The 25,230-nt window shown below is 38.3% G+C and overlaps 1 protein-coding gene across 4 annotated transcripts in view; it reads left to right on the top strand.

Annotated features, from left to right (window-relative positions):
* LOC150109823 (SLIT-ROBO Rho GTPase-activating protein 1-like) overlaps positions 1-25,230 on the top strand; it is a 564,129-nt gene that overhangs the window by 511,584 nt on the left and 27,315 nt on the right. The gene's annotated exons all lie outside the window — the stretch shown is intronic.

A 25,230-nucleotide genomic window follows, 5' to 3' on the forward strand; every position in this document is an offset into this window, starting at 1 on the left:
AGGAAGAAAGATACATTTTATTCTTCCATTTCTACTAACCGACTTCTCAGTATTAGGATGGGCTGATGCATTATCAAGAAGTAAAACAGCTTTTACATCTTCAGGAGAAATTTTCCGGACCTCTTCTTGGTAGTTTTGCACTTCAGGTGAAAAACTAGTCGGGAAAAAAATGTCACTTGAAAACCAGGCATTCCTTGAGATGGAATAATGACAGGCAACTGGTTCGTAACATTCTTCAAAGCGTGAGGCTTTTGTGCTCTTCCGATTACCATCGATTTGAGACAATGTGTGCCATTGGCATTAACACAAAGTAGTGCTGAAACAGCCAGGCGTGCTAATCTCATGTTTGTTCGCAAGGGTATTTTTGGAAACAGCACGATAGAACAGGCCAGCCTCATTTGCATTGTAAGCTTGAGACAAAATAAGACCCTCAGATTCAATGACTTCATTGATGTATTTTCTGAAGAGCTCAACTTGTTTAATATTGGCGCGCAGTGCTTCACCACATGTTTGCCTGTTCATAATGCCATGGCATTTACAAAAGCATCAAAGCCACCCATCACTTCCTGGAACTGTATGCCCATGTGTTGTGCCAGTTTTTCAGCAGCTGACCTTTGTTCAACACCATTAGACCAATGTTGAACAAACCACTTGTAAACTCCTTCTTCTAAATTCTTATGCTTGGCCAACTTTACATGTTTCTTATCTGCCACAGTGAAATCACTTTTAGAGTTCTTAATGCTATATTTTAGCACAAACTGAGTAAGTTTGTGCTAAAATAAAGGCAGCATAAAGTTCCGTCATGTTGAATTATTTATTTTTGTTTATGTCCGAAACTGTTTGCTTTTTCACTCCATAAAGTTCACAAACATGAGCAACAGATACACCACTTTCCAACTTATTACTCAAGTTTCTGTGCTATCGTCAAGTTTACTCATTTTCTTTTTAACCCCAGGCATATTAACTGATATTAATAATGATTAATAACAGTTTAACTAAAAATTACTGCCTAATGTAACAGCCTAAACACCACTTGTTTTGCCTAGCAATGCTACTGATGCTATGTTACTGAACCAATGCACGTGCATGAAATATTACAAGTACACACACGGAATATCGTGAACATACATGAACGTATCCAAAAACACAATTTATAAACACTGCCAATCGCTTCTGACTAACCATCATATTATTATTATTATCTTTTTATTAATTATTTTATTATCTGTATTTATTTGTCAAATTATGTCCGTTAAATGGAGATTTTACTGTATATACATTGGGGAAAATTTAATAAGTTAATTTACATTAGAGTCCCACTGAAGATTCCAGATTCGCATTGAATTCTAAAGATCAAAGCTGGATAACTGGGAGCAGCCTTCCATTTGACCCTTTAAGGAATGTGAAGAACTGAATAGAACAGAACATTTGACTTAATGCTCAGTCCTCACCATCTCCTAATATGCTCTCTCAGCATGGATTTACCTGGATACTGAACAAATAAGAAACTTACAAGTTGTGAATTAGCTGACTAAGTCATATTCTTATTGGCTTTAACCAAAACAGAATGATAATTCAACATGATGGAACTTTATGCTGCCTGGAGTGTTGCATGGTTAAACAATATTCCCTTCTCCTCACTGTTTTTGTCAGAAAACCAGAGCAAAAAGTGAACAATCAGCTTCTGGAGGAAACTCCACAAATTTCAAATCCCCCCATCTACAGAATTTAAGATTGGAATTATCAGTGTAAGAGGCATCAACAGAAAAATTGGATATGTACCATGTCGACATTATTATTATTATTATTTGAGACCTCCAGGAAGTCAAGGATTCATTGAGGGAGGCTATAAATCACCCATACCAGCTGTCATACCCTTCCCTTAAATTCATTCACACTAGATGCACTCACTACCCCTAAATAATAATTGCTATTACTGAAACAAAGAAGACAAAAATAGGTGATTCTTCTGAATAACAAGTTCAAGATTCTGTTTTCAGGCAATAGTGATCAAGGAAAGGGAAAAGTAGCTATAGTATTTATTCAGCACTAAAAGCAAGATCTTATACCATATAAAATATTATTGCTTTTATAATATTATTATAATTATGCTATATTATATAATAATTATATTATTATTATAATATTACTTGATATTGCTTACCATTTAAGATAATCTTAAATGGTAAGCAATATCAAATAGAGTTAGATAAGCAAATCAAAATAAGGAATTGGGCAAGAGTTATTTGTGGTCACACAAAAGATTCTACTAAAAAAGAAATACAGGAATTTTTCACGTCACTAGAGAAGGAAGCTGACAGAAACAAAGGAAAAACTAGTCTGTTGGAGATCTTAACCACAGAGGAGGAAATGAATGCCAGACATATAGAAATGTTTTGGGAAAATTTGGAGAAAAGTGCAATGCTAATGACATCAGTAAGTACCTGCAGCGTTCCTGTTCAGGACATGGATTAATCATTACCAATACCAAGTTCCAACAGATGTGCCCAAAAGATAACAGAAATCAAGAACAAGAATATACAGAGGATTTGAAGTAGAAAGTGATCACTATTTGGTTAATTTAAGGGATATGACATCCCATATGGTTTCTTAGCCGAATAAGAAACTCAGAGTTTCATGCCGAATATAGTAGAAACTATATAAAGTTCGGCGATTCCAAGCGTAAGCAAATACCTGGATCCTGCAGCAACTGACCCTTAAGGTAGTGCAAGCTGAGGCAACTCGTGTCTAAGGTGGAGCAAGCTCCGATCACTATTCTTGATATTTACCCATAATGTGAACTTAGCTCCTAGGAGCTGTATTACTGTTCAACATTATGAGAGAAGGTCACTACCCAGACCGGTTTCAACCTTTATTGAGGTCTCATCAGTGAGTAGGTAGACCTAGTTTATATCAAGTTTGTAGCAAACAGAACTTACAACCCTTCTATGAGTATTACTATATTCAGCATGAAACTCTTTGAGTTTCTTATTCAGCTAAGAAACTATATGGGATGTCATATCCCTTAACTTAAACAAGTCTTATGTCGCCGAATTGAAGCCTTTGGCTCTTCATATATCTAATAATCACTATTTGGTTTTGAGCAGGATAAAATTTGAATATCATACTGAAAAGAAAAGTATGGGGTCAAGTTTTTAAAAGAAATCAAAGCAGCATCTTGCTGTGAACTGTAGCTCAAATATACAAAAATATTATTTAGAAAAAAATTAGGGTTTGAAGACAAAAATCAAATCTTTGGACACTTGGTAGTAAACTTATAGGAAAATTAATTACAGTGATTATTTCAGCCAGGGAGACAGATCATTAGGTTTTATGAACAGATAAAGAAATTAGAACTTCATAGCAGACTCAGGGAATTAAGAGATGGTCATAAAAAGAAGAATGTACAGTATATCAAGTTTCTAGTGAAATTTCTAGTTTAAAGTGAAAATGTTCTCTGCGATACTCCAATGAAAAAATGTAGATAAGCAAAGCAATGTGTAAAAGCGGCTAAATAAAAAGTCACAGAAAGACTTGGATATAATTAAAGAATATAAATATCATTAGGGTGGCAAAATATTCTGGAGGCTGTAGAAAAAGTATAGAAATGGAGGAGTACTGTGAAAGGAATTAGAATAAAGGTGACATGAAACTGAAGATAAAGATATGATAGATGTTTGGAGCAATTTGAAAGATTATTAAATGAAATAAGAAATGCCAGAACAGTGAGAGAAAATGTTCAGAAGAAATGCAAGCTGGAGTACATATCAATATTTGAGTAGAAAAGTCATCAGCAATTTGAAATGTAAAGAGACAGCTAAAGAAGATGATATTTGACCAAAAATGGTCAAGTATAGAGGTATAAAAATTTTTCATTAGCTGCTAAGATAGTTTTTCTTTATAATTTTCTGCTATTGTTTGATTGCCATTCTGTACTGAAGTAGAGTAAAGTGGGGTAGAGTTCATAGTAGCCATCTATGAAAAGGAAAATAAAACTGAATGTGAGAATTGCAGGTGAATTTCCTTACTTGAATGTAATTTTTTCTGGAAAAGGCATATAATAAGGTGCCAAGAGGAAGGCTGTTCAAAATGTTGCAATTCAATGGTATAAATGGGACTTTGTATCAAGCAATACATGTATATTTGATTCCTAAGTGAGCAGCTGGAACGAAAACAAGTACAGGAAGATAATTTGATGCAAATTCAGGTATGAGATAAGGGTGAATATTATCTCTGCTATTTCTCTTCATCTGTATGGATCCCATTATGAAGGAAAGTGGCATTAGGCCTGGTATCAGAAATGGAGATATTCAGTTCAGCTCTTGACTTTATGCAAAATAAATTGAAGAACTCAATTAAATAATTTATTTATTTATTAATAAATTAATTAATAAATAAATAAATTGAATAACTGCAATAATAAATTTGGTAATAAATCAATGATAAAAAAGACAAACTATGAAAGCAAGAACACTGAAAACATCAACTACATTTCAAATAGAGAATCTATAAAACAAGAAAAATGTTTAGACTATTTAGGCACAATTTTTAATCTTCTTCTTCTGCAGCTTCTCCCACTTAAGTGGGGTCACTGTTGATGATGAGTCTCCTCCACACCTTCCTGTCTTGGGCTGTCACTACATCCAAGTTCTTCATCCTGAAGTCCTCTTCTACCAGTTCCCTCCACCTCTTCTTTGGCCGCCCACACTTCCGCCTTCCTTGCACATCCATCTGCATGATCCTTCTTCCCACATATTCATCCTCCCTCCTCATCACATGACCAAACCATCTCAACCTTGCCTCCTGTATTTTCGCTCCTAAGTTCGTAACTTTCACTGTTCTCCTGACATAGTCATTTCTCAGACTATCCTTTCTGGTCACATCGCACATTCACCTAAGCATTCTCATCTCTGCTACTTTCATCCTGCTGATGTTATTTTTCCTCAGGGCCACAGTTTCTGTAGCATATGTCATAGCTGGCCTCACTACTGTCCTATAGATTTTGCCTTTCAAATTGATTGGCACCCTCTTATCGCATAACACTCCAGCCATCTCCCTCCAGTTCCTCCAACCTGCTTGTATCCTGCATCCCACTTCCTTCTCAGCTCCTCCATCTTCTTCCGCTGTTGAACCTAAGTATCTAAAGTCTCTCACCTTCCTGATGACATTTCCTTCCAGCTCCAGATCTGTCTCCTGTCCTTAATGAAGGTGGTAAATCAAATATAGAATAGACAATGGAATTAACAAAGACTTTATTTTTAATAAGAGAAATTAGTAAAAACATTAAGCTAGCTGTTACATACAAGACACTATTCAAAAGAGTTTTAACTTATGGATCTGAGAGCTAGATTACAAATAAGCACTTGATCTAATACCGAAAACAACAGATATGAAATCTCTGGTGGGGGGGGGGGTAAGTGAGAGCAAACAGATGGCATTATATATGAAAAGGAGATGCAGTGCAAGATAAATTTCACAAAATATAGTTTTTTATGTATTTATGCATTATTTATTAAGATTTTAATTAAGTTTTCATAATATTTTTTTATTTTTATGTATATATATATATCTATAAAATTATTATTATTATTTTATTTTTATTTATTTTTTTGTAAAATAATTAAATTTTTATTTCTGCACGAGCCACTTAGTGGATGTGACATTTATTAGGTTTATCTAGGGCAGTGATGGCGCACCTTTTAGCCTCAGTTTGTCAAAAATTTGGAAAATTCCTTACTTGACTCTACTGGCATTTTTTTTGTTGTTGTTATTTGTGTCACCTCCAAGGAGTCCAAAGACTCATCATGGGAGGACACCTACTATGCAACTGTCTCCACCACTACACCGAACCTCTACTATCAATCAACGCTATCTATCACCCACCACCACCGCTGGTATTTTTTGTCTGTAAATTGGTGTGTTCTGAAGGGCCGATTTGTCTGTATGCTGGATGAAAAACCAGAGTTTCCGGGAGGAAAAAAGCCTGGTAACTCACCTCTGATTGAAAAAGTCCACATAAAGATTCCTCCCATCAAGATGAGAATCAAACGTAGGCCTATTCCAATCATGTATATGCATAGAGTTCCTTGTTCCTGCAAGTTTGCCTACTATGGACAGACAAGAAGATCATCTACCATCGATGGAGATGGTAGCTGATCATTACTAAAATCTTTCTGAAGAGCAGAAGGTCGTGGATGGGGATAAATGGTCGGTTTTTCTTTTTTTAATTTTTATTTTTATTTTTTGGGAAACTGTAACCATTACATAGAAAAGCATGAGTTCTGTTGCAAGAGAGGTTTGATTGGAACATAGGTTATAAGCTCTTTGGGTAAGTGTTTCTCTGATGCCATATTGTTGGGGGGGGGGAGTTTGTGAATGTACTTTCCAAATGGAAGAACATAAAAAAATGCATATGCATCTGCAGTCACAACTGTGGTCGTTCTGGCCTTGCAGACCATGTTTTGGATACAGCTCACAGAATCAACAGGAAAAAGACCATCATGATCACAGTAAATTTGAAGGACTGCTTTTAGAATCCTCTGCTACTCTTAAAAATCAGCCTAATTTAAATAAATATAGTTGCATAAAACTTCCAGAAATATGGAAAATTCTAATACTTCGAGATACCAGTGTACATTCTAGGCTGCTGACAAGTGTCGACAGACAGCACACCACCTAATTAGACTATAGTCTTTTGTCCACATCTTTCTGTTAGTTTTGTGCTGCCTCTCTCTCTCTCTGTGTGTGTGTTGCAAGTCTCATTTTGTACTCCTGACGATGTCTGTAACTGGAATGAAACATTGGAAGCATTAAGTACTACTTTTAATCATTTCATAGTGCTGTTTCACTCCATTAAACTTTTATTATTATTTATTATTTTGCAGCATCTCCATGCAGTTCAGGGACTTGTTGCAGAAGACCCAATCAACCATCATACACACAAATCCTACCACATCTCTCCTTGAATCCATTCACTGTCAGGGAACCCACAGCCAATTCTGGCAATCCATTACACTCACTCACCACTCTCCATGCAAAAATCTGGTCCACACATCCCTATTAACCACACTCTTACACAACTTCAGTGGCCCCTAGTTCTCTGTTTGTCATATGTTGAAAAATTTCACTTGCATCAGTTTTATATTAATATCTTAAAGTGTCTATCGTGTCCCCTCTTTTCTGCCTGTCAACTAAGCTTTGTAACCCACAAACGTCACCATGTTGGTCACTCATCTCTGAATCCTCTCATCCACCCCTGTTCATTTATCATGTGATTTTTCCAGCACTTAAGCTTTAACACATGGATAGAGAAATAGAAGATAAGGAATGCCAGTATTTTGTTCATTTTTAAAGGCACCAACAGGTGCATGTGTAGCTCTGTGGAAATCGCACTTGGTCACCCAAAGAAAGACTTTTATAAGTTTGATTCTAGTCAGTAACTAAAGGAACTTTTTCTTGAGCATTTCTTTAACTGGATCCTCAATTAATTGATCTCTGGTATAGTTCAAGCAGTTCTTCTTCATCCCAAAACTGGGATTTTTAATCCTGCATCTCAAGAAAATTAACCCATAGAACTTGCACTATTACAGACAATGATACAAGTACTAGGATATAGCAGTCAAGTGCTTCCAAGAGATGGAAGCACTTGACTGCTATTTTCTCTTCCCTCTCATGAAAAGCTTTGATTTATTGATAGTTTAAAGGGCTCACTACTAGTAAATGCTTGAAGGATGGAGACTGGCTTTCCATTACTTTTCAGATATTGTTAAAGTTGAAGGTGCTTTGCCTACCTTTGGGGAATTGCAAAGGTAGATAAAGCTCCTTCAGCTTTAACCAATCCTTTGGGGAATAAAAAATTTTTTTTTTTTCACTCTCACAGGAAGACATACAACCAATTTGTTTGTGACTTTTGTTACCGCCTGAGTGTCAGATGTCGAAGTCTGAAGAATTGTAGCTCCTGGGGATCTTTCTGAGAGGAGATCCAAAATTAAAATTTCCAAGCATAAATACTACATTGGCTCCATCACCACCATGACTGCACAGATCTTGTAGACCATGCTTTTGATGCCAGCCACAGAAACTTATGGAAAAGACCAGTTACTTTATTGAAGAAAAATATCAATGATTTTCTTGAATTCCTTTGCCATAAAAAAAACTTTTCAAACCTTAATAAATTTGGATGCAAAACTGCCTGCTATCTGGAAATGAACGTTTTCCAGATAGCAGGCAGTAAGCCACTGAACTAAGGTCTGAAGATGACCTTGGCAGACCATTTAATCATGACTTATTTTAGGACCTTCAGGTTTTGTTTCCTAACCTCACTCTGACTTAACACATATAGTATCTGTTTGTGCTTATCTTTACTTTATATTGTTCTCTGAAGATGACTGTTTCTGAGAATAGAGAAAACGATAAATTAATTGATTTATTGATAGTTTAATAAAAAAATCAATAGAAATGAGCTCAAATCACTAGGGAAACTTTTAGCTATTGATGCAACTGTATTGCGCGTGTGTGTGTGGGGGGGGGGGGATTGCTGTCAATGATTGCAGAGGAATTGTGTCCTCTAAAAGTGAAAATGGAAAGTAGTACATGTGAATATTTTGAATCTGTTTCATGTGAAGTTGAAATTAATTGAAATGCATATCTAATAGTTGGAAGTTTATTTTTCACTTGGTTGGACTATAATAAATTTAGTTTAATCCTTTATCCAAGTGTAAGCCTGAAGTATCTTCAAGCAAACTTTGTTTACTTACACTTGGATAAAGGATTAAACTAAATTTATTATAGTCTAACAAAAAAGTGATAAATAAACTTCCAACATCTTTCTCTAAATCCAGAGTAATTTAATAATAAGGTATAAGGCGGTACACTTTTGGCAACTTATATAAGTAAATATGACCTCCATTGCTTCTGCCTTAGTATCACCACTTCTGGGTCTGGCTCCCACTGACGAGACCTAAATAAAGGTCGAAACCAGTCTGGGTAGTGGACCTTCCCTTAATGAATAGCATTATACATGTCAGCAAGGAGATATGTTTTGCATTATGGGAGATACTAAGAGTAGGAGTGTGAGAGCTTGTTCCTTTATCACCTTTACCACAAGTTGCCTCAGTCCTGAAGATACTTCAGGCACAAACTTTGTTTGCTTACACTTGGATAAAGGATTAAATTAAATTTATTATTGCATATCTAATAGGATGGTTTCGGAATGTAAAAAGAAGGTATTACTAATGGAAGATTTTATAGGAATATGGATCGGAAAGAAGAGTGTTGGCTCATATATCTCTGATATTGATATATCAAGGCAATATAATTAACTTTATCCTTTTCTACTTCAGCCGCTATACCAAATTCTATCACATGTACCTCTTTGTTAAGTCAGTTGCGCCATTGTTATGTGATCTTCATTAATTTTAGTCTTATCGTTATGTCTCGCTTCTTTTATACCTTTTCTTACGTGATTTAACCTTTTAAGGGCCACCAGAGATTACCTGTTCCCTGAATTCTATGAATTATCCTGGTCACTCAGACAAAATTTATTTTTTATCTGCACCAGCCTGAGTCTTAAAGTTAGAGATAAACTTAACCTTTAGGATAAACACAGATTATCAGGTTGCACTAATAATGTTAACTGAATTCTTAGAAGCTTTGTGTTCTCTGGCTTATTTAATTTTGCAGTCGTGCCCTACTATTTTTAATTGGGGTATCCCCCCCCCCACACACACGATCACAGGTTCGAAGTTTAATGAAGGGTCATGGTCAGTCATCATGATCAGAAACACATGTAAGTAACGAACCAAAATATTTATTAAACTCATTATATAATGCCATACAAGTTAAAGTAGTTATCAATTCTCATTTAATCTTCTACCTTTCTCTCACCCTCTCACTCTTAAAACAATTATGCATTGACTTCAAAATGTTATCAAGTTCAATAACTCAACATATAATACATTCTTAATTACAGCTCAATTGGATATTTAGGCATTTTAGAACATTTATAATCTCTCTTGGATTAATTACGACAGAATCTCTATCTAACTGAAAGTTCTTAAAGTTCATTTTTAAAGCATAGTCATTTACATAAATCTTAGTTCTTCACTCTTCTTTCTTCCATTACAAATTTTAAGATGCATTCTCTTAACACTGTTAGTCAATTCTCAAAAGGGGCTAGAGCAAGTGAGAGTACTTATCTATTCTTTATCGGTTTTCCTCCGTCCTTTCTTCTTTTTTCGATTCTGGTTGTCTCGATCTTATCGCCACATGGGTTACGCGTGCTCACCTGAGTTGGGCGCTATCTCTCTGCTAAGGTTTTACGTCGATTGCCCTCTCATTGACGGCTTACGGTTGATCTTGCCGAAATCTGCTGCGGTGTCATGCCGGATCCTTTCGTAAGTCAGCCCTCAAAAATGAGAGCTGAACTGCGATGAACTCTTGGAGCACATGAAGAGAAATGCAGGAACAAGAAAAAAAAATGGGCTGACTTACTTCCGTGTTGTGGGTTTTATACGCTCCCCTAGAGCGCCACCTTTCCGAGTTTGAATTTCTCTTATCGTCTCACCCATTGGTTTTCAGGCTGGGTGACTTCACCGATCAACATACGGGACTTCTTGTTTCCGGCAACATGTGCGTCATGATGTCTTCTTGATGTGATGCCTGCGGGTGCTTATGCTGCTCTTATAGTATTAGGGCGATCTTTGCCCTATGTTGCTGAATAATATGCATTCTTTCATTTATAATATTTCACTAATGATTTCTCTCATATCTGCCGCTTTTGCTGACTTACATTCATGCTAGACATATAGATACATTAATTTAAATTCACATAATTCACAGTTTATCATACAAGATGTTGTTACAAAAAAAAACATAGTTACACTGCGCTAAAAGATAAGTATGCACATATATTTTTTGTTAATTGTTAGATTCTGGAATGGTGATGTCATGTAAAATTTAAAGTCGCCTATTTCAGATCTAACAAAGGCCCTCTCCTCCTAAAAAAAATTTTGTCTCCGAGAAAATTTTCCTTCTCAGTCCCCCTCTTTTTTTTTTTTTTTTTAACACTTCCTTCATTTCTCTGGGTATGACTCTTCCATTTTTCTAGGTTTCAGCAAGTATCTGAGGGGGCGGGTCTTGGATCCTCTCTCCGTAATCTGCCCCTCCACCTTTTTTTTTCTTATTTTGATGGTGGATGTCTCCCTCGAGATTCTCATCCAGGTCTTCATCATCTCGGGCATGTCTGGGAAGGTATTCCTCAGACATATTCTGTTCTTGCTCTTCGTTGTTATCCTTGTTTTTTTCAGAGTTCTTTCCCCACTTTTTTCTTTCTACATCTATCCTAGATGTTTTTTAGGGAATCGCATAAACAGACTATCATGTCTGGTCTACTCTTATACAGTTTCAGCTGATCAGAATGGACTACCAAGGTTTTTCCTTTGTTCCCCATTTTCCTAATCTTGTATGTGACTGGTGACATTTTTTCTGTTATTTCATAGTGTCCATCAGCACCCTTTCCAAACTTGCCTCCTCTCCTCCTTGCTGAATTCTGTTCTAATAGAACTAGTTTTCCCAGATCTAGATCCTTGTACTTTCTCAACCTGTTTGCATATGTCCTGGCAATTTGGGAGCATGTGTTGCTTGATTGAGCTACTAGTTCATATCCTAGTCTATTCTCTTGAATAAGATTGTTCAGGTATTGGTCGATGTCAGAGAATCCTGTATTTACCGTGGAGCTTCTGAAATTGCTGGGGAAAAGGGGATCAAAACCACATAGCACAACTGCGGGGGTCTCTCTGGTAGCAGCGTTGAGAGCTGTCCTGCATGCAAAAAGGGTATGCGCGAGGTGGGAGTCCCACTCAGAAACCTGCCCTTCTGTCAGCTTAGACAGGGTAAGCTTCAGAGTGCGGTTCATCCTCTTGCACATCCCATTCCCCTGTGGATGATATGGAGTGGTGAATAGCTTCCTTATCCTCAACAACTTAGAGCTGCAACATCACTTCGGCGGTGAAACTTGTGCCTCGCTCCGACAGGAGCGTCTCGGGCGTTCCATACCTCGAAATTATCAATTTGAAGAGCATATTTACCACACCATCTGGTCCTTCATGGCTGTGGCTTCGGGGAACCTGGAGAACATATCAATTATAACAAGTATGTATCTGTTCCCCTTCGAGGTAGTGGGGAGTGGTTCCAATATGTCCATAGCCACAGCCTGAAAGGGACGTGAGGGGAGTGGGAAAAGTTGGAGAGGCGCTCTACCGGTGACGGGTGATTTTTGTTGGCATGGATGACATGATCATACGTATGCCTCAACATCACTTCTCATCCCCCTCCATAAATATCTGTCCGTCACCCTCTTCCAGGTTCTATGTATGCCTTGATGGCCAGCTAGGTCCGTGTCATGAAAGGTGTACAACAACCAAGGGATCGTGACACTGGGAATGAGAATTCTTTCCCTCCACTTTCCAGTGATGCCTTGTTTGGACAATAGAAGGCCATTTTTGTCGATGAATATGGGGTCATAGAACCTTTGGCTGTGCGATAGAACTTGTCCTTCTGATAACCTTTTGTGCACCCCCCCCCCCCCCCCAAAAAAAAATTGGATCTATCCTTTGTGCATCAATGATTTGCTGCTTTCTCCAGACTTGTAGCTGGGGGGGGGGTATGAATTCCCCTTCCCCCCTTTTCTTTTCTTACCATCATAGGGCTCATCCTGTCTGTGTCTATGCAGCGGTTCTCGTTAGGGTTGGGGTCCAGCGATCTGGATAGATAATCAGCTACCACGTTTTCTTTGCCAGGAATATAACTGACTTCCATGTTGTATTCCTGCATTTCAAGGAACCAACGCACTATTCTCTGATTTTTATCCTTCATTGAGGAGACAAAGGATAAGGGTTTGCGATCTGATCTGAGGATGAGGCGTTGTCCCAGCAACAAGTATCTGAACTTCCTAAGACTGCACACAATTGCCAGGGCCTCTCTCTCTATAATGGAGTAATTCTGTTCAGAGGACGACAATCTCCTACTCATAAAGGCAATTGGCCTAAAACTTTCTCCCTCAGCCTGTTCTAAAACAGCGGCAATGGTATTACTTGAAGCATCAGCAGCAAGAAAGAATGTCTGTCCTATCTTGGGATGAGTGAGAACAGGCGCTGAAACCAAAGCGTTATTCAGAGCTCGGTGAGCTCTCTGCTGCTCTTCCCCCCATGTGAATTTCACCCCTTTTTTCGTAAGCTTCACTATGGAGTCCATTAACTCAGAGCACTGGGGAATAAATTTCCTATAGAAATTCACCATTTCCACATACCTCCTGATTTGTCTAACGGTGGAGGGAGGTTTTGCCGCCAAGACAGCATTCACATTTTCTTTGGAAGGTCTTATTCCCGTGCCACTTACAATGTGTCCAAGGTACTCGACTTGCTTTAAGAAAAATTTGCACTTGGAGCGCTTGGGTGACAGGCGGGCTTCGCTCAGTCTGTGTAGAACTTTCAGTAGGATCTCCTTGTGCTCAGCTATTGTGGACGAGTAGATCAGGAGGTTGTCTTGGACTCCCTTACCCAATACATCAGATAGCAGGGTGTTCATGAGGCTCTGAAAACTCATGGCCGAGTTCCTCGCTCCCTGGGAAAGGCGGCACAATTGGTATTTTTGCCATTTAGTAGTGAAAGCGAAATACTGTTTGTCCTGCTTCCTAAGGGGAATTTGGTAGTAGCCAGAGTTGAAATCGAGTTTAGAGAACACCTTTGCTCCCTCCAGGCTGACCAGCAACTCCTCTGTCGTACACATAGGGAAATCAATAGGCACAGTGACTTTATTAATCTCCCTAAGGTCCAACACGAATCTTAGATCACCATTGGATTTTTCCACCAGGATAAACTGGCTGTTCCAACGAGCGTTCGACTTCTCAATAATTCCTGCCTTTTCATATTCTGCTAAGAGATGATCCAACTTGTCTTGGTGTTTAAGAGGAATCTTGTACTGCCTTGTATATATAGGCGTTTCCAAAGTGACCTGTACGGAATGCTCCACCACATTTGTGCAAAGGGAATTGATTCCCTCTGTGAATACTCCAGGGAAATTCTTGTAGCAGGTGTGGAAGAATTCTCTAATTTCTTCCTTGACCAGTTTAGTGTGATGCAGTTCCATTGCATCGTGTATGAGCCTTTCCTTCCATTCATGATTATTGCTTGGAGTGTACTTCAACCTTCGTGGTTTCATTCCCATTATTTTCCTCCTTGGGGCAGTGACCAATTTGGAAAGTTCTCCCACAAAGAGAAAGACACTGATTTCCGAAATCGCATGCAAAATTGTTCCATTTCAGAAAATCCCGACCCAGAACAGCCTGATTGCTATGGTCCATCATCTCAGGTAGAACTAATAGTTCTGCTAAGAATATGAGACCCATAGATCTCATATTCTTAGCAGAATATGAGATCTATGGGAAAACAAGGTATAGATATTTGCACTTTTACTTTCATTCTGGAGCACAATTCTATCCTTGCTATGCCTATTAGTGTGCCAGGGTTTTCAAGTTCTGTGAAGTTCTCAGGACTAAGGGAATCAATCAAATAAAGATTGAGTGAGGAACAACCAAAACTTGCGCACCTGTGTCTAATAGAATTTCACATGCTGTCCCCTCTATGAGTCCATGGACCATGGTTAGATTTCCTTCATTCTGTGTCTGTGTTGGGGTGACGCTCTGCATCCTAACTGGTTCACTTTTTTTTTTTTTCTCTCTTTGTGAACGGATCCTCTCTCCCCTTTAAATTTTCTTCCTCTGATTCTTTTGTTATCATTTTTCTCATCTCATGGGCCTGATCCAACTCTTCCAACACTCTCTCCCTTTCCTTAGCCGCTTCATAACATTCTTTTAGACCCACAATTCCCTTTGCATGTGCTGCCTCCTTTAGTTCATTTCTCAGACCAATCCGGAAGTGCTGAAAAACAGCCCACTCTAAATGGCGTTTTTCATCCTCAGGTACGCTCAAAGAATTCGCAAAACTGAGTAATCTGTTGTGGTAGTCTGAGACACATTCTTTCTCCTTCTGAATGATCTTCTGGAGTTTCCAGAGATTCGGTCCTATGCTCTTGGCCTTTGTAAATTGAGAGATAAGGATTGATTTGAATCTCTGGTAGTCCATTGTTTCCTTCAGAAGGGGCGAAGAGTAGACAAACTCTTTGCTCTTTCTGTTAGCTTACTGCGAAGCAATATAAGTGACTGGAAGTCACTCCATCTTCCTATCTGTCTGAGTTCTTCAACAAAATCAAAGAAAGCCCTTACATCGTCGGTCTCCCCACCAGAAAACTGAGGGAGAATTTGCTGGGGGTTGATGCTACTGAAAAATTCCGGGTCACTAAGTTCTGTGCTGGTTGCTAGCGCCATGCTTATCCTTTTGCTTACAAAAATTTTTTTTAAAATTCCAAACTTTCCCTTCCAAAATTTAGTTCTTTTATTTTCTTCTCATGTGACTGACACCACTTCACTGTGTTTGATTAATTTACTTCCTTGTTAATTGATTAAACACATCCTGTCGACTGCTGCACCATTTGTTGGCTCGTATATCTCTGATATTGATATATCGAGGCAATATAATTAAGTTTATCCTTTCCTACTTCAGCCACTATACCAAATTCTATCGCATGTACCTCTTTGTTAAGTCGGTTGCGCCAATGTTATGTGATCTTCATTAATTTTAGTCTTATCGTTATGTCTCGCTTCTTTTATACCTTTTTTTACGTGATTTAACCTTTTAAGGGCCACCAGAGATTACCTGTTCCCTGAATTCTATGAATTATCCTGGTCACTCAGGCAAAATTTATTTTTTATCTGCACCAGCCTGAGTCTTAAAGTTAGAGATAAACTTAACCTTTAGGATAAACATAGATTATCAGGTGACACTAATAATGTTAACTGAATTCTTAGAAGCTTTGTGTTCTCTGGCTTATTTAATTTTGCAGTCGTGCCCTACTATTTTTAATTGGGGTATCCCCCCCACACACACACACGATCACAGGTTCGAAGTTTAATGAAGGGTCATGGTCAGTCATCATGATCAGAAACACATGTAAGTAAAGAACCAAAATATTTATTAAACTCATTATATAATGCCATACAAGTTAAAGTAGTTATCAATTCTCATTTAATCTTCTACCTTTCTCTCACCCTCTCACTCTTAAAGCAATTATGCATTGACTTCAAAATGTTATCAAGTTCAATAACTCAACATATAATACACTCTTAATTACAGCTCAATTGGATATTTAGGCATTTATAATCTCTCTCGGATTAATTACGACATAATCTCTATCTAACTGAAAGTTCTTAAAGTTCATTTTTAAAGCATAGTCATTTACATAAATCTTAGTTCTTCACTCTTTCTTCCATTACAAATTTTAAGATGCATTCTCTTAACACTGTTAGTCAATTCTCAAAGGGGCTAGAGCAAGTGAGAGTACTTATCTATTCTTTATCGGTTTTCCTCCGTCCTTTCTTCTTTTTTCGATTCTGGTTGTCTCGATCTTATCGCCACGTGGGTTATGCGTGCTCACCTGAGTTGGGCGCTATCTCTCTGCTAAGGTTTTACGTCGATTGCCCTCTCACTGACGGCCTATGGTTGATCTTGCCGAAATCTGCTGCGGTGTCATGCCGGATCCTTTCGTAAGTCAACCCTCAAAAATGAGAGCTGAACTGCGATGAACTCTTGGAGCACACAAAGAGAAATGCAGGAACAAGAAAAAAATGGGCTGACTTACTTCCGTGTTGTGGGTTTTATACGCTCCCCTAGAGCGCCACCTTTCCGAGTTTGAATTTCTCTTATCGTCTCACCCATTGGTCTCAGGCTTGGTGACTTCACTGATCAACGTACGGGACTTCTTGTTTCCAGGAATGTATGCATCATGATGTCTTCTTAGATGTGATGCCCACGGGTACTTACGCTGCTCTTATAGTATTAGGGCGATTTTTGCCCTATGTTGCTGAATAATATGCATTCTTTCATTTATAATATTTCACTAATGATTTCTCTCATACCTGCCCCTTTTGCTGACTTACATTCATGCTAGACATATAGATACATTAATTTAAATTCACATAATTCACAGTTTATCATACAAGATGTTGCACAAGATTTAGCATAATGTAACTACATAGTTACATTGTGCTAAAAGATAAGTATGCATATATATTTTTTGTTAATTGTTAGATTCTGGAATGGTGACGTCATGTAAAATTTGAAGTCGCCTATTTCAGATCTAACAAGAGGTAGTGCATGGGAATAAAGAGAGTGAATTTGTTGAATTTTTGAGGGATAAACATTTTATGCAGCATGTGATGGAAGTAACTCGAGGTTTTAGTGTTGGATATGGTCGATATGTTGATATTTCATCTCAATTTTGATATTAACAGTGCCACTGGTTGGTGAGAGTGATCATGCTGGTTTGGGTGAGGAGATAAACAGGAAAAAAGTTACCTTTCCTTTAGTGTTACATGGTGATCAGCATTCATTTCAGACAAATAATGGAGAAAAGTTACTGTTATCAAAGCGATATATGAATTATATGGGGTGATTATGAGAAGTTCTATAATCAACTAACATCAACACTGGGTTGATAAGTTGTGAAGAAAAGAAGTTGATAAAGCATGGGAATTGATTAGGCAGCATCTGACACAAGCCATACACAACTGTATACCAACAGTTAAGCAAATAGAGCAGGAGTGAACAATGAAATCAGGTAAGTGATGTAGGAAAAGAAGACAGTCAGTAGTGATCAGATGTGCAAGGAATATAGGAGCAAGCTAGAAAGGTGACAAGCATGGTTAAGAAAAAAAAAGTACAGCATAAGAGGAGATTGGTCAAGCAGAACAAAGACAACTCGTGTTTTTTGCTACATGGCAAGCAGTAAGAAGAATAATTATGTAACGGTGACACAGTGGATAGTTAATAACACAGTGCCCATGGCAAAGGATATAATGGAGTTACTTAATGAACACTACCAGTGGGTATCATGCTGGTATAAATGGTGCTGTGTATACACTATGTAGAATGATTATTAAATACTTAGGGAATTGAAAGCATATACTAGAAATATAAATTAAATCAAACTTGAATATATACTTTCCAGTATTTCAGCAACGTCACGTTGCCATCTTCGTGGGAACTTAAGATAAGACATGTGCACGCAAGTACTACACAACAACCAATGAGAAAGGAAGCTACCGTTTTTCCTAAAGTCCTGATGGTGCCCCCCCCCCCCCACCCGATGGGCTATATTAGGTGTTCTTGGCCTTTGGGCTGAAGTTCTTCTGATATATGTTTCCCAAATTTGTTGAGGTTTGGCATTGTTACGTCTCTGTACTTTCATTTCCTTATTAGAATATGTATTTAAGTATGATCCAAATTGATCTGATCTTCTCTATATCCTTCTACCTTAATTTTATATCTTTCTCCTTAATATATAACCTGGTTTGGCTCCTAGGGATATTTCCTTTTCAGAAACTGGCAAATTTATATTTTAACTGTGCCAGCCAGCTTCCTATAACAAGAATATAATTCATGCTCAGGGAAATATTCCTTGTATATAGATCTCGGTACCTTGCAGTCGTGTCCTGAGATCTAATCTCAATTATATAGTTATGTAAACTACTTCCCACTATTTGGTTCTATTTTCATAAGTGGTAGTTTGACACCTCGAATTCAGGCAAGACTTGGGTTCAAGTAACAAAACATGTTTATTAATGCTAAAAGACAGGTACATTAAATCTTGTATTAAGTTATCAAAACTTCTGAATTGCTAGCTAAGTGTATGTCTTATGCTAAGCTATACAAACTGTTCAGTACTAATCTAACCTTCTTACATAAACTGACATGCAAAATCATGTAATACAAGTGGATAATTAAACAATGTCACAGTCAAGTCGAGTTCCTTCGTTCACATTTACTTTAAATAGATATTTCACAACTCATTTCTCTCTTAGTTAAATTTACTCAATTAACAAAGGGTCTTCACTACTTCAATCATATACAAGTTAGAGATTTATCCTATACAATTCTTTGTCTAATAAAATAGGCTGTATTAATTACTCTATCCTGTCAAAGTTCTTTAAAATGTGCTCAGTATTGCTTTATCAAGACACAAATTCTACCTTCAAACAATCTCAAGATATAAAACAAAAGAATCTTTACTTTACCAAGTCCCTCCGAAGGTCTATTAGCTGCCACGTGTTGCTCAGTCATCCTTTGTCTTGGCTGGTTCTGGGTCAGGTCTCGTGGCTGAGTTGTTCCGTTCTCTGCTACCGGACACAATTCAGGAAATGGCTGGAACTACGAGACTTCTCCGCTTGCTCGAGTGGGTCATTCAGCATTTGGCACCATTCTGCATGAGCTGCCCAATCTCGTATGGGTCTCCACGAAATACCTCTCAGTGCAAGTCACGAATACCACAGGCTGTCCATTGACATAGCAGCCTCGGCTTGTCCGATCACTCATCGAGAGTCCTCGAATGTCCAAAATCCCAGAAGAAACAGAAAAAACGCCTAGAGTTTGGCATATTGCCTTAAATATTCTTTCTTAGCGCCCTCTTTTTCGGTATTGTTTTTTTGCACGATCCATAACTTACATCATCCTTAGGTTGATCCCTTGCTTTCCCTCCTTGCTATTAGGTGTTGTTTTCGAGGAAAGGCGCTTACGTCGGCCTTCCCTGTAAGCTGCAGCCTTCAGCGTTATTATGGGCACTTGAAGCTTAGACATGACCGTTGATCCTATTAGTCATTTCTTACCTGGCGACTTACGATTTTTTGATAGCTTAATAATACATAAATTAAGCCATTATTCCTTTACATGAATTGCTAATCTGACATAATTCTTGATTTTAGCTTTCTGTTTTACAATAAATAATTCCAATACATTACACATACTGATATACACTTTCACATACAACAGCTTAGGTGTTTCTCACCTTCTGCTGGTAAGCAGGTATTATGCAAATTTCTTTGTTATTTTGTAAAGCTTACATGTTAGATCCTGAATTAATAACTTGTCAAGAAGTTCTCCATTCAATATCTAACAGCATGTTCCTAAGGACTGAGGCTGATTCCATGAATAGTCTTTCATATTTGAACTTGCTGCGGTGTATTACTGTGGCTTTCTTCCACCTTATTCTGTGGTCAGTATCCAGAGCATGGTCTGCAAGCCCAGAGTGGCTGTACTGTTGAAATCGGATGTAGTCCTTGTGATCTGAGATTTTGATATTTGCTGTACTGCCTGTTTGGCCAAAGTAGGACAATTTACAGCTGCAAGGGACCTGGTATACACCAGGTAAGTCTAGGGGAAGTGGTTGGTCTTTAGTGGAGCGGATAAGGGATGCCAATTTTCTATATGGTTTGTAACAAGAGGTCAAGTCATGTATTTTTAGGATTTTGTTGATTTTTTCTGAGGTGCCCCGGATGTTGGGAATGGTGATAGATTTAGAGTAATCTTTTTTGTGAAGGGGGGAAGGGAGGAGGTGGGTTGTGGATAACTTGTTTTGGTTTTTTGGGGGGGGGGAGGCGGGTAGCCATTGGCTGAGAAAGCATTAAGGATGTGATTTAGTTCAGTGGTTAGAGCTTTCTCATTTGAACAGATTAGTTTAGCCCTGTTGAATAGTGCCTTAATAACCCCATATTGTTATGGGGGGGGGGGAATTGCTGGTGAATGTATCTGCCTGTATGGGTGGGTTTTCTATAAACTGAGAAAACCAAGTTCCATCAGGTTGGCAGGTGACTAGTGTGTCTAGGAAGGGGAGGCTATTGTTTTCCTCTTTTTCCAGGGTGAACTTGATTCTGGGGTGTTGGTTGTTTAAGTGTGTTAAGGAGAGGAGTGTATTTGGCCACATGGCTTGGATACACTCCTCTCCTTCTTAACACACACACACACAAAGAAGTTGGCCAAGGGTAGGGAAAGTGGTGAACCCATGGCTGTCCCCTCTATCTGTTTGTAGAATTTTTCCTGCCAAACGAAATAGCCTGAGTTCATTGTGTTACGTCGTTGCTTTCTCCTATATTTTACCTTTATTATCCCTTTTATCACTATTCTTCTAGTCTACAATCGGAACTAAGAATTATCTATTTTGGGGCTGTCTCCTTTTCGGATATTGACAAATTTATATTTTTGAGCTGCGCCAGCCAATATCCTATAATAGGGACTCTTATTCAGAGAGACATTCCCACAATTTCATGCATATGCTCATTAACAAAACTCTTTACTACGGCTATGTAAATTTCAGCTAGCAGTCATGACCTCTAATCTAACTCTATATACCTTCAATTCCCTCCCGCTTAGGTTCAGATTTTATGAGTGGTAGTTTGATCTCATATTCAGGCAAAACTCGAGTATAAAATGAAACATGTTTATTTGGATCTTAAGACACACAAAACTATAATATATCACACTTTCAATGGACTCAAGGTCATGCAAAATCAATTCTTACTAAGTTAATTCTAACGTCATACTAAACAATACTAGACAAAGGAAATAAGCACAGTACTATATAAGCAATAATTCTCTTCCATAAGTTACCCATTAATATACACAGATTTAACGTTAAAGAAATTCCAATCAGATTCTATCTGCTACGCTAGTCTCATATATTGAATTCTGTCACACTCATATATAATCGTTCCAAGACAATTTGTCTAATGGAGACCAGCTATTATTACAAATTAGAATAATCACTTCGAGTTCTCTAGTAAACAGTCCAACTTCAACCATTACACAACTACTTTCTTTCCTCTAGTGCAACTGAATAACATATAACAAAATTTCTGTACTTTACCAACTCTATGTTGGAAATCAGGTCTGCCAGATCTGTCTACCTTTTGTTAAGTACGATTCAATACTTTCATCCGATCGCGTCCACGTGTAGGGTCCGATTAGGCTATATTTCGTACCTGGCATTGTTTCTGCATTGTTCTTGATTAGCTGCTGGGCATACTCTTATCTGCTACCGCTTCTAAGAAAACGTTCGCCGTTCCTCTCCAATGGGATATTTAGCGAAGGCTCGTAACTGCTGATGCCGACATCTCATGCTCAGCTCCATCTGAAATCTATCAAACATCTTTAGTAATAGGCTTGCCATCCGACATCGCTGCTCGTCTCACATCTGTCTTGAACCGAAAAGACCAAAATCCTAGGAGTAAAAAGCTCTGAAAAACGGCGTGCATCGCCTTTTATTCCTTCTTCTTGCGCACTCTTTTTCCTTGTGTTTTTTTCACACAGCACCTCTCAATCTTGCCCCCTGGTTGATCCCGTATTCTCCTTCTGCTCTAGGAGTGCTCTTTTCCTGGAAAGCAAACTAAAGTTACCTTCTGTGTATGCCACTGCCTCAGGCCTTATGCTCAACCTGCACGGCTCGCACACGACCTTTGAACTACTGTTTACAACTTACTAGGTGATTTACTGTATACAAAATTGTCTTAAATGAAATTAATATTTACACATAAATTCTCTACTTAACAATTTTGAATAGGCAACATTGAATCATAAAAATTTACATGTAAGGAACATATATTCTTACACACACTTAATAATTCTATTATTTTCTGCTGGAGCGCAAGTTTCTCCTTCAGCTTTTATATTAAACTTGTTAAATCCTGAATGAATAGTTTCCTTTTCTAAGTTCTTCATTCAGGATCTAACAATTGCGAACTGAAATAGGGCTGAGATATCAGGAGGAAATTTAGCTTGGATTAGCACTAAGGTTTCTTTGAGGGAGACATTTGTGAATAAGGAGGAGATGTCAAAACTGACCATTATGTCTATGTTGGGGTGTAAGGTTTTCTATACTGGTTTTGAAGTGGGCTGAATTTTTTGTGTGTGATTGTGTGTTGCCAGTATAGTGTGAAAGAGCTTTGGATAAATATTTAGCTAGTTTGTACGTGGGGGAATCGGTGCCATCCACTATGGGACGAAATGGCACATTTTCTTTTCTTTATGTATTTTTGGGAGCCCATATATATTGGGAGGGGGGGATCTAAAGTTATATGGTTTTAGTTTGTTAGTAATCTCCACAGGATAAGAAGTGACCTTAAGGAGCCTATAGAGTTTTTTGTGAGTTGGTGGGATTGTATTCAATGGGGAGGTAAGTAGCTGGATCTAATAGTAAAGCATTAAGCTTACCTGTGTAGTCAGTATGATTGAGTACCACATTGGCGTTCCCCTTATCCATTTTGGTGATAGCTATTTCTTTGTTTTTCTTCATTTCCTGTAGAGACTTGTATTCACTATTGGATATGTTGGTTTTTGGTGGTCTTGCTTTTGTGAGAACACAAGCTACATCCAATCTAATATCGTTGGAGATGTGGTTTGGAAGGTGACGAATTCCGCGTTTAATCTGGATCATTAATTCTTCGGCTGGTATTTTCCTAGGAGCAATGGCGAAGTTGTGACCACATGACAGAGTGTTGAGTTCTTCGGGCTTCAAAATAACTGAAGAAAGGTTAACTACAATGTTGGTTTGTAGTTTTTTTTGGACGTTGAGTTATTTTTTAATTTGTCAAACTTGTTGCTATGTCGACTCTGTATTTATTTGAATTCTTTATTTTCTGCAGTGCACGAGATGTAGATACGAAAAGCTTTCTGTGAGAAGAAACGGTACTTAAATTTTACACAATTTGGGATTACCTGATTATCTTGGCAGCGTTTTAGGAAGGTTAGACGATGCAGTTCTCTAGATAACTTCAGCTTCATTTTGCCGTAATGGCAGGCCTTGCGTGCGATGGAATCTCCATGGATGATAATAATTCTTGTAGAAAGGCTTATATGCTGGTTAAACATGACCAGCTTAAGCTTAATGCTTTACTATTAGATCGGTCTACTTACCTCCCTGTTGAATACAATCCCACCAACTCACGAATTAGAAAACTCCATAAGCTCCTTAAGAAGGTCACTTCTTGGCCTATGGAGATTAATAACAAACTAAAACCATATAACTCTAGATCCCCCCCTCCCGTATATATGGGCTCCCAAAAATACATAAAGAAAATGTGCCATTATGTCCCATAGTGGATGGCATTGATTCCCCCCACATACAGACTAGCTAAATATTTAGCCAAAGCACTTGCACACTATACTGGCAACACACCATCACACATAAAAAAACTCAGCCCACTTCAAAGTCAGTATAGAAAACCTCCCACTCCAACATAATGACATAATGGTCAGTTTGACATCTCCTCCTTATTCACAAATGTCCCTCTCAAAGAAACCTTAGAACTAATCTAAGCTAAATGTCCTCCCGATATCTCAGCCCTATTTCAGTTCACAATGAACTCAGGCTGTTTTGTTTGCCAGAAAAATTCTACAAACAGATAGAGGGGACACCAAGGGTTCACCCTTGGCCTACTTCTTTATGGAGACTTTTGAAGAGAAAGCCTTAAACTCTGCCCCACAAAAACCTACCATATGGCTTCCCTACATTGATGATGTGTTCGCCATTTGGCCACATGGCTCAGATACACTTTTCTTCTTCTTAACACAATTAAACAACACCCCAGAATCAAGTTCACCCTGGAAAAAGAGGAAAACAATAGCCTCCCCTTCCTAGACACACTAGTCACCCGCCAACCTGATGGAACCTTGGTTTTCTCAGTTTATAGAAAACCCACCCATACAGGCAGATACATTCACCAACAATTCCCCCCCCCCCCTCACAACAATATGGAATTATTAAGACACTATGCAACAGGGCTAAACTAATCTGTTCAAATGAGAAAACTCTAATCACTGAACTAAATCACATCCTTAATGCTTTCTCAGCCAATGGCTACCCCCCCCCCCCCCAAAAAAAAAAAGTTATCCACAACCCACCTCCCACCCCCTTCACAAAAAAGATTACTCTAAATCCATCACCATTCCCTACATCTGAGGCACCTCGGAAAAAATCAACAAAATCCTAAAAAAACATGACTTGACCTCTTGTTACAGACCATAAGAAAATTGGCATGCCTTATCCGCTCCACTAAAAACCTACCTGGTGTATACCAGGACCCTTGCAACTGTAAATTGTCCTACTTAGGCCAAATAGGCAGGACAGCAAATATATCAGAATTTCAGAACACAAGGATTTCACCAGTACAGCCAAGGCTTGCAGACCATGCTCTGGGTACTTGCCACAGAATAAGATGGAAGAAAGCCACAGTAATACACCGCAGCAAGTTCAAATATGAAAGACTATTCATGGAATCAGCCGCCCTTAGGA

This window comes from Typopeltis vanoorti, chromosome 1 (genome assembly GCF_054136105.1).
Source record: "Typopeltis vanoorti isolate ZY-2024b chromosome 1, IOZ_Tvanoo_1.0, whole genome shotgun sequence".
In the NCBI taxonomy this organism is placed as follows: Eukaryota; Metazoa; Arthropoda; class Arachnida; order Uropygi; family Thelyphonidae; genus Typopeltis; species Typopeltis vanoorti.